Below are 7,896 nucleotides of genomic sequence, written 5' to 3'. Positions count from 1 at the left end.
CACAGAACATGATGGAGCTGCAGTCATTTCTAGGACTCCTGAACTACTTTGGTAACTTCTTACCGGGTCTCAGCACACTATTAGAACCTCTGCATGCCTTACTGCATGAAGGGGATGAATGGGTATGGGGCAAAAGCCAAGAAAATGCCTTTGTAAAAGCGAGAAAATTGTGATGCTCAAACAAATTGCTTGTGTTGTATGATCCATGTAAGCGTTTGTTACTAGCATGTGATGCGTCGTCATTTGGCGTCGGGTGTGTATTGCAACAAGCTAATGATTTTGGGAAATTGCAACCGGTTGCTTATGCATCCAGGAGTCTGTCTAAGGCTGAGAGAGCCTACAGCATGACTGAAAAAGAAGTGTTAGCATGTGTCTTGGCAAAGAAAATACATCAATATCTGTTTGAGCTAAAATTCGAATTGGAAACTGACCATAAGCCACTTATATCACTGCTTTCTGAGAGTAAAGGGGTAAATACTAAAGCATCGGCCCATATCCAGAGATGGGCACTCATGTTGTCCGCATACAACTATGCCATCTGCCACAGGCCAGGCACAGAAAACTGCGCCGATGCTCTCAGTAGGCTGCCATTGCCCACCATGGAGGTGAAATGGCGCAGCTGGCAAATTTAATCATGGTTATGGAAGCATTTGAGAGTGAGTTTCACCCGTCACAGCTGGACAGATTAAAATCTGGACAAGCCAGGACCCCTTACTGTCCCTAGTTAAAACCTGAGTGCTTCACGGGAGCTGGTCCAGTGTCCCAGTGGAAATGCAAGAAGAGATAAAGCCGTTCCAGCGGCACAAAGATGAAATGTTTATACAAGCAGACTACCTTCTGTGGGGTAATCGAGTAGTGGTTCCCAAGAAGGGCAGAGACACCTTCATTCGTGACCTCCACAGTACCCACCCAGGCATCATAATGATGAAAGCGATAGACAGATCCCAAGTATGGTGGCCCGGTATTGATGCGGACTTAGACTCCTGTGTGCACAGATGTAACACATGCTCGCAGCCAGGCAATGTACCCAGGGAGGCACCACTAAGTTTATGGTCTTGGCCCTCCAAACCATGGTCTAGGCTCCATGTCGACTATGCAGGCCCATTCTTAGGCAAAATATTCCTTGTGGTTGTAGATGCGTGCTCCAAATGGATTGAATGTGAGATAATATCGGCAAGCACGTCCGCTGCCACCACTGAAAGCCTGCGGGCCATGTTTGCCACGCACGGTCTGCCCGACGTCCTTGTGAGCGACAACGGGCCATGTCTTACCAGTGCTGAGTTGAAAGAATTCATGATCCGCAACAGGATCAAACATGTTACATTTGCCCCGTTTAAACCAGCATCCAATGATCAGGCAGAGAGAGCAGTGCAAACCATCAAGCAGGGCTTGAAGAGGGTAACAGAAGGCTCACTGCAGACTCGCCTGTCCCGAGTCCTGCTTAGCTACCACACGAGACCCCACTCACTCACTGGGATCCCACCTGCTGAACTGCTCATGAAAAGAGCAGTTAAGGCAAGGCTCTCGTTAGTTCACCCCGATCTACATGAACAGGTAGAGAGCAGGCGGCTTCAAAAAAGTCAATAACATGATAGCACAAATGTGTCACGCGAGATTGAAATCAATGATCCTGTATTTGCATTGAATTATGGACAAGGTCCCAAGTGGCTTCCCGATACTATTGTGGCCAAAGGGGGGAGCAGGGTGTTTCGGGTCAAACTTTCAAATGTTCTCATTGACCGGAAACACTTGCACCAAAACAAACTCAGATTTACGGAGGTTAAATAGAGAGGTTCAAAATCGTGAAGGGTTTTGATAAAGAAAGTAAGGAGCAATTGTTTCCACTTGCAGAAGTGTCGAGAACCAAAGGACACAAACTTAAGGAAATTGGCAAAAGAGTCAGAGGTGAGATGAAAATGTTTTTTATGCAGCGAGTTTTTATGATCTGGAATGCACAGCAATGATGGTGGAAGCAAATTCAATTGTAACTTTCAAAAAGTATTGGTTAAATAACTGAAGGGGAGAAAATTGCCAGACTAAGTGGAAAGTGCAGCGCAGTGGGAGAGCTCTGTCAAACAACTTGCTGGAGAGAGGGAAGAAGGCAGAGAGTAAGCTCATTTAAAGGCAGCCTGCACTCAAAGAGAAGAGTCCTCATTCCTGAACTGGACGTGGCAGAAGCAAGTGGGAGGAAGAGAAGAGCAGCTAATTCCGGGGTAGGAATTGGTTATGGCCCTTGTTCGGGGAATGACAGGTGGGTGAAGATGTCACTGGTAGGGCAGAGGTAGAAGACCACTTGTATCTTTCTTACTCCTCCCCACAGCAGCACCTAATTAAGGTGATCTAAAGCAATAACACAGGTAGAGATGGTATATCGGCAGTTACCATGACGATCCTCTGTAGTTTCAGTAGGTGCCTGATCGTGTTGCGCTCCCAAACCTTTACACAGGCAAGCTGCAGATGATCCAGAATAAGCTGCAGCAGCCACTGGCCCCGGAATGGCCGTGTCCCCAACAGGTTCGGCTGCATGGCTGCTCAGGATCACCAAGTCTCCTCCCCCATGAGGGGTCAGCTGTCTATTCCCAGAGGGGCCACAACTCAGGACCTGAGATTCCGGGTGGTTATGGGACACTTCCTCCTGTGAGAGAGAAGAGAAGAAGACATGAGTTCTGCAGCGAAGGCTGGACTGGTATTCTGATTGAGCCATGTGCCCCACAGTATTTATATCGGCTGCTTTTCCCCACATAACACCATTGTGGGAGCACCATCAACACAAGGACAGCAGCAATTCAAGAAGAGGGCCCACCACCACCTTCTGAGGGCTACTGGGGATAAGCAATAAATACAGCTTTGCCAGTGATTCTAAAATCTCAACAATTGTTTGAAAAGGTCCTCCTCACACCCACCTCATCAGCAGCATCTCTTCTTTTCCATCACTCAGACAGGGGGCTTGGGAGAAGCAACAGCCCATCAGTTGCCCACACACCATCTCTATAATAGACTCAGATTTGAAGCACAGCAAGTTACAGAGCTTCTTGGACAAAGCAGGACGGTGCGATTAGGTTTGGATTGCTCGAGCAAGGACACAGCACAAACACAAGTAGTTGAGGGAGTCGTTGAGGTGAATAACATCGATACATTCAAGGGGAAGCGAGACAGGCCCAAGGTTAAAAGAATAGAAGGATATGTTGCTGGGGTTAGATGAATAGGGGTGGGAGGAGGCTCATGTGGACCATAAACACCTGTTAGGCCGAATGGCCTGTTTCTGTGCTGTACGTGTTATGCAATTCCAGGGAAGCAGGAATGGTGCATTTCATTGCAGTGGGTTTGGGTGCTTCTTTCCACTCCCCCCAACACCCCCCACCCCCCACCTCCCCCCGGGCCACATCCTGCCATTAGTTTGTGCTGAATCTGGGGGTTTCCCCAGGCGGCCCGGATATCCCGCCAGAGAGCTGTATTTACATACGCTGCATTAAGCTGGTTAGGTGCTTTTTTGGGCCCCACCGAGGAAATCATTTAATTCTGGGCCCACCAATGAGGGACCAGTATTCAGAAAGACATTGACGGACCAAGTTCTTCAGCCACACCAGGCTGTTACACTCCTCATAGACCAGTAAGGAGCTGTTCCCATATTCCACCTGGTCACCAGGGTGGGTGCCCCTGTTACACCACCACTGGGTCACTGCATCGGCCGCCCGTTTTACCTGTCTGAGATCCGATAACTCAGCACAGACTGCAGATTACACCAGGGGGTGAAACCCGTCCTGGGCGGAAGCTTGATTTTCTTTTCTATTGAATTCAATGGAACCGGGCGGAATGTAAAACGTTAGCGGCCGATCTGCTATCGCCCGATTTGCTCTGCCGCCCAAGACAAGTTTAATCCATTGGGTCCTTCCTGATCTGTATGGTTCAGTTCCACAACACAGGACAACTTACCCACTGAGACAACCGCCGATTATCAGAGACCCATATTTAAACAAGGGGAGATATTTTTTATTCATTCATGGGTTGAGGGCATTGCTGGCAAGGCCAGCATTTATTGTCCATCCCTAATTTCCCTTGAGAATGTGTGGCTTGTGATTGTGGGAACAGGAACAGATCAGGAGATGGCTGATTTCTGCCATGAAGTTTACTGCCTTGAGCCTTTAGGGTCCATTTCATTCAAAGTAAGTATATTCAGGAGCCCACTGTTTGCTGCCTTGTTTGTGCCAGCTCATTTTACTTTTGTAACTAAGAGACAGAAAGACATTTTATCAGTGCTTGTTTTTGTGGAAACATTTGAGTCAAGTTTTATGGAGCGGGAAAAACCTGCTTTAAGAAATTATATTAAATTCTACGTTTTGTTCCAAAAATTATCTTTCATTTAATTGATCAATTCATTCCTGCTTGTCTATTCCTGGAGAGGCTTGATACAGTCCCATTATTAAATTATCTCAGGAATAACTTGCACAATTAGTCTCAAGAAATGGATGTTTTATTGCCTGTGAAATACTGTCCCTTTGCTTGCAAGGTTTCCTGGCATAATACAATGGGAATCTTCACACCTTACACCAAACCATATTCCCATTTGATTTCCAGATTTCCATTTGTATACCTAATACAAAATTTGGGAACCAATCATTTAAGCCCTTTTGGATCTGATTATTTATAAACCTCCATACATACTACATGTATTTGCCTTTGCGATCAATTGTTCCTTGTAGTCTTTGTTGTTCTGATATAACATCCTCTGCCTGCCTATTTATTCCTTTAAACAGTCCCTTTAATTACTTGTGCATGGTTTATCATGTTCCCACATTCTCTTTATGTCAATTCACCTGATTTTCTTCCTGAATTGCTCTTCGTAAAATCGTTCCCATTTCTCTTAGCACTGGATGGTGAAATTCTGCAATCATATGGTTGCCTCAATCAGAAAGCAAAGGTACAAAAGAAAATTTAACAAGAGTAGGAAAACTTGTGACACATCAGAACTTTTAAACAGTTCCTCCAATTGCCATCAAACTCCGGGGTATTTAAGATCTGTGTCTCACTGACTACTTTCTCCAACATAGATTCAACTGTTCGATTTATTCTTTCCACCAAGCCTGACACATGCGGGTATTATGGGATGTGCAAAACCTGTTCTATCCCGAACATTGTGTACATTTCTTTCATGACCAAGCCCACAAGTTATGCTCCATTATCACTGTCGATCACCTCGAACTCCCCACCTCGAAATAACTTGTTTCACAAGAACTTTTTCAGAAATGGGCGTTGTGGTCTCATTTCGAGCTGTTACTTAAAAACCTAATACAGCCTGTCTTTGCATTCAGCAATCCGATGTGGCAAATAGAAGTAAGGGGTTAATTACTTGTTCACTGTGGAAAACCCCTGAGGGTGGGGAGGAGTCAACCAGCACCATGGCCGTTTCAGACCTGCTGTTTAAGTCAAGAAAAAGCTGCTTTATACCATCTTTAAATAAACTCATGGTGCATTTTAACAGTGGTATAATACAAACTTCAGTCAAAATAAAATTCTGACCAGCATCTTTGATTTAAAATTTCCACATTTCATTAAAGCACAGGAGTTTTCCTTAAATCTCCTATTACTGGGGACACCATCTGAAATGTGTGACATTAATTTCAGTTTAACAACCATATTCAAGCTTTCAACATAACACTCCCGGTTCCTTAATCACACTCAATCATTCAATTCTTATTTACTCTCATCCACCTTAAAAAATATCTGAATTCCCTGTAATGGTTATGAACTGACAGATCGTACACCCAAGGAATATCAATTTGGTTTAAATAACTCGCTGTCTGTCGTGGCCCTCCCAGAAAACCAGTAATTTGATAATTTGATCAGACACTCAGCCTGTCAATTTAAAATCCCATGTGGGAAAGACTATTTGTCAGGCTTGTAGTGGCTCCTGTTTAAAAGTATTCTCCTCCTCCATTGCTGGAAGGACGGGGTGTAGTGAATGGAAAGGGGCTCCTGGGGAACCAGCCCACAGTTCCAGTCTCTTTCTACAACCTCTGCGACTTCCTCTCTCCCTTCTGGTCTTTTATCCTGTAACACGCTTTGGGTTTACTGAAATGTGTCTTTGATTTCTGCAACTTCCCTTTAGCATTTCTCATTCAATCCTTCATAATCTACTTTATTCTCATTATCGGCTCCTTGTGTCAGTCACTGTGTTGTGTGGGGAGCGATAGTTCGTAGCCTCCTCTGCCAACCCTTCCCTGTCTACCTTGTCTCCATTGCTACCCGCTTGGGTCATTGCACACATTGTGTCTCTTTCCTCTCAGCTGTTCTTGGAGCCATTGTATCCCTTTCTGATATTCGACACCGGACACTGTCGGGCTTGAAAACCTCACTTTTGAAAATCAGTAATAACTTTCAAAAGAAGCTTCTATATAAAGCTCCCAGTGTAAGGCCAAAGAAACCAAATTCTGTGATTAACCTTTTTGAACGTTCTGTATTAATGCACATGTAAAACACAAACGCTGTCAATACTGACTCTCTGTAATCTGTAAGAACTTCTGGAGACTTCGGCTTAAAATGTTTAATGTTGATCTGTGCTAACGATGAGAAACCCCTTAAGAGACACCCCAACACTTGGACTGTAAGAAACCTTGTGTGTAGGAATGTAAAAACGCACAAACTATAATCAGCACAAACATTAAGAGAAACCCCAACACAATAGAAGCAATACTGTCAGTAAGAAACCTTTGTAGAAATGTAGACACTGATAGTGACTACTTAAAGTGCAAGAAATATAATCAATGAGACACAGTAAGGTCTGTGATAGTGCTGGACTATAGACAATAGTGACCAGTTTCTGAAGTGCTTATGTATGCTCAAGGAAGATATACATCATCGATCGATCAAAAGAGTGAAGGTTGGTGTGGCAGGTAGCCATGGAAACAACACATGAGAAAAAGCAGGGTCAAATCTCACAGATGAAGGGAGCAAGGAGACAGCAGTAGTCAGAGAAGGGTGACCTGGTCAGTCATCAGAAGTTGTGCTCCACGAACCTGACAGACCACCGGGTCGATTGTGAGTGTGCAGGGAAACTAAGGCAGAGACTCAGTAAAGATGAGTGGGAACACGGCTGCAGTCAAGGAAGGGTGACCTGGTCAGTCATCAGAAGACGCGCATCACGAATCGTCAGCGAACCACTGGGACGATTGTGAGCACGCAGGGAACTGAGGAACTGGTAACTATAACATAGCTTAGCATCTCACGGGACAGACTGATAGATGTAATGTTGATAACAGGTTGATCAGACTCAGTAAAGATGGTCACACAAAGTGTGAACTATACTTATTGGTGTCTTGTCATTATTTTCCAGAGTCGAACTCTGAGAAGTGTTAACTAATCGTTCTTCCCATGGTCCTGGAACAGTGAATCTCTCCCTTTATCCCCCAGGCCATTGCTGCCTGCACCTTTACAGTGGGCCACAAATCATTATAATGTTACTTTAACTGAGAACATCTGATCCAAGTTTCTCCATTTATGTCTTCAATTTCTATATCGTCTTTGTTCAACTACTTCTGACCGGTGAAACACTACATCACTTTCCAGTTGATTCTCCAATCACACAGTAAAATTTCCTAGTTTTATTCTATCTATGGCCAAACCAGACCGTTTGTAACCTTGGTGTCCTATTTGACCATGAGATGATATTCTGACCCCAAGTTCACTCATCACAATGATTGCCTACTTACATCTCCATAACATCACCTGTCTCCATCCCTGCTTCACCTTAGCTGCTGCAGACACCCTCATCCATGGCTTTGTTACCTCTGAACTTGACTATTGCAATGCTCTCCTGGCCTGCCTCCCATCTTCCACCCTCTATAAACTTGAGCTCATCCAAAGCTCTGCCGTCCCTAACCGAACTCGCACCAAGTCCCG

This window comes from Pristiophorus japonicus, chromosome 7, assembly GCF_044704955.1.
Source record: "Pristiophorus japonicus isolate sPriJap1 chromosome 7, sPriJap1.hap1, whole genome shotgun sequence".
NCBI lineage: Eukaryota > Metazoa > Chordata > Chondrichthyes > Pristiophoridae > Pristiophorus > Pristiophorus japonicus.
Note: the sequence above shows the minus strand (reverse complement) of the source record.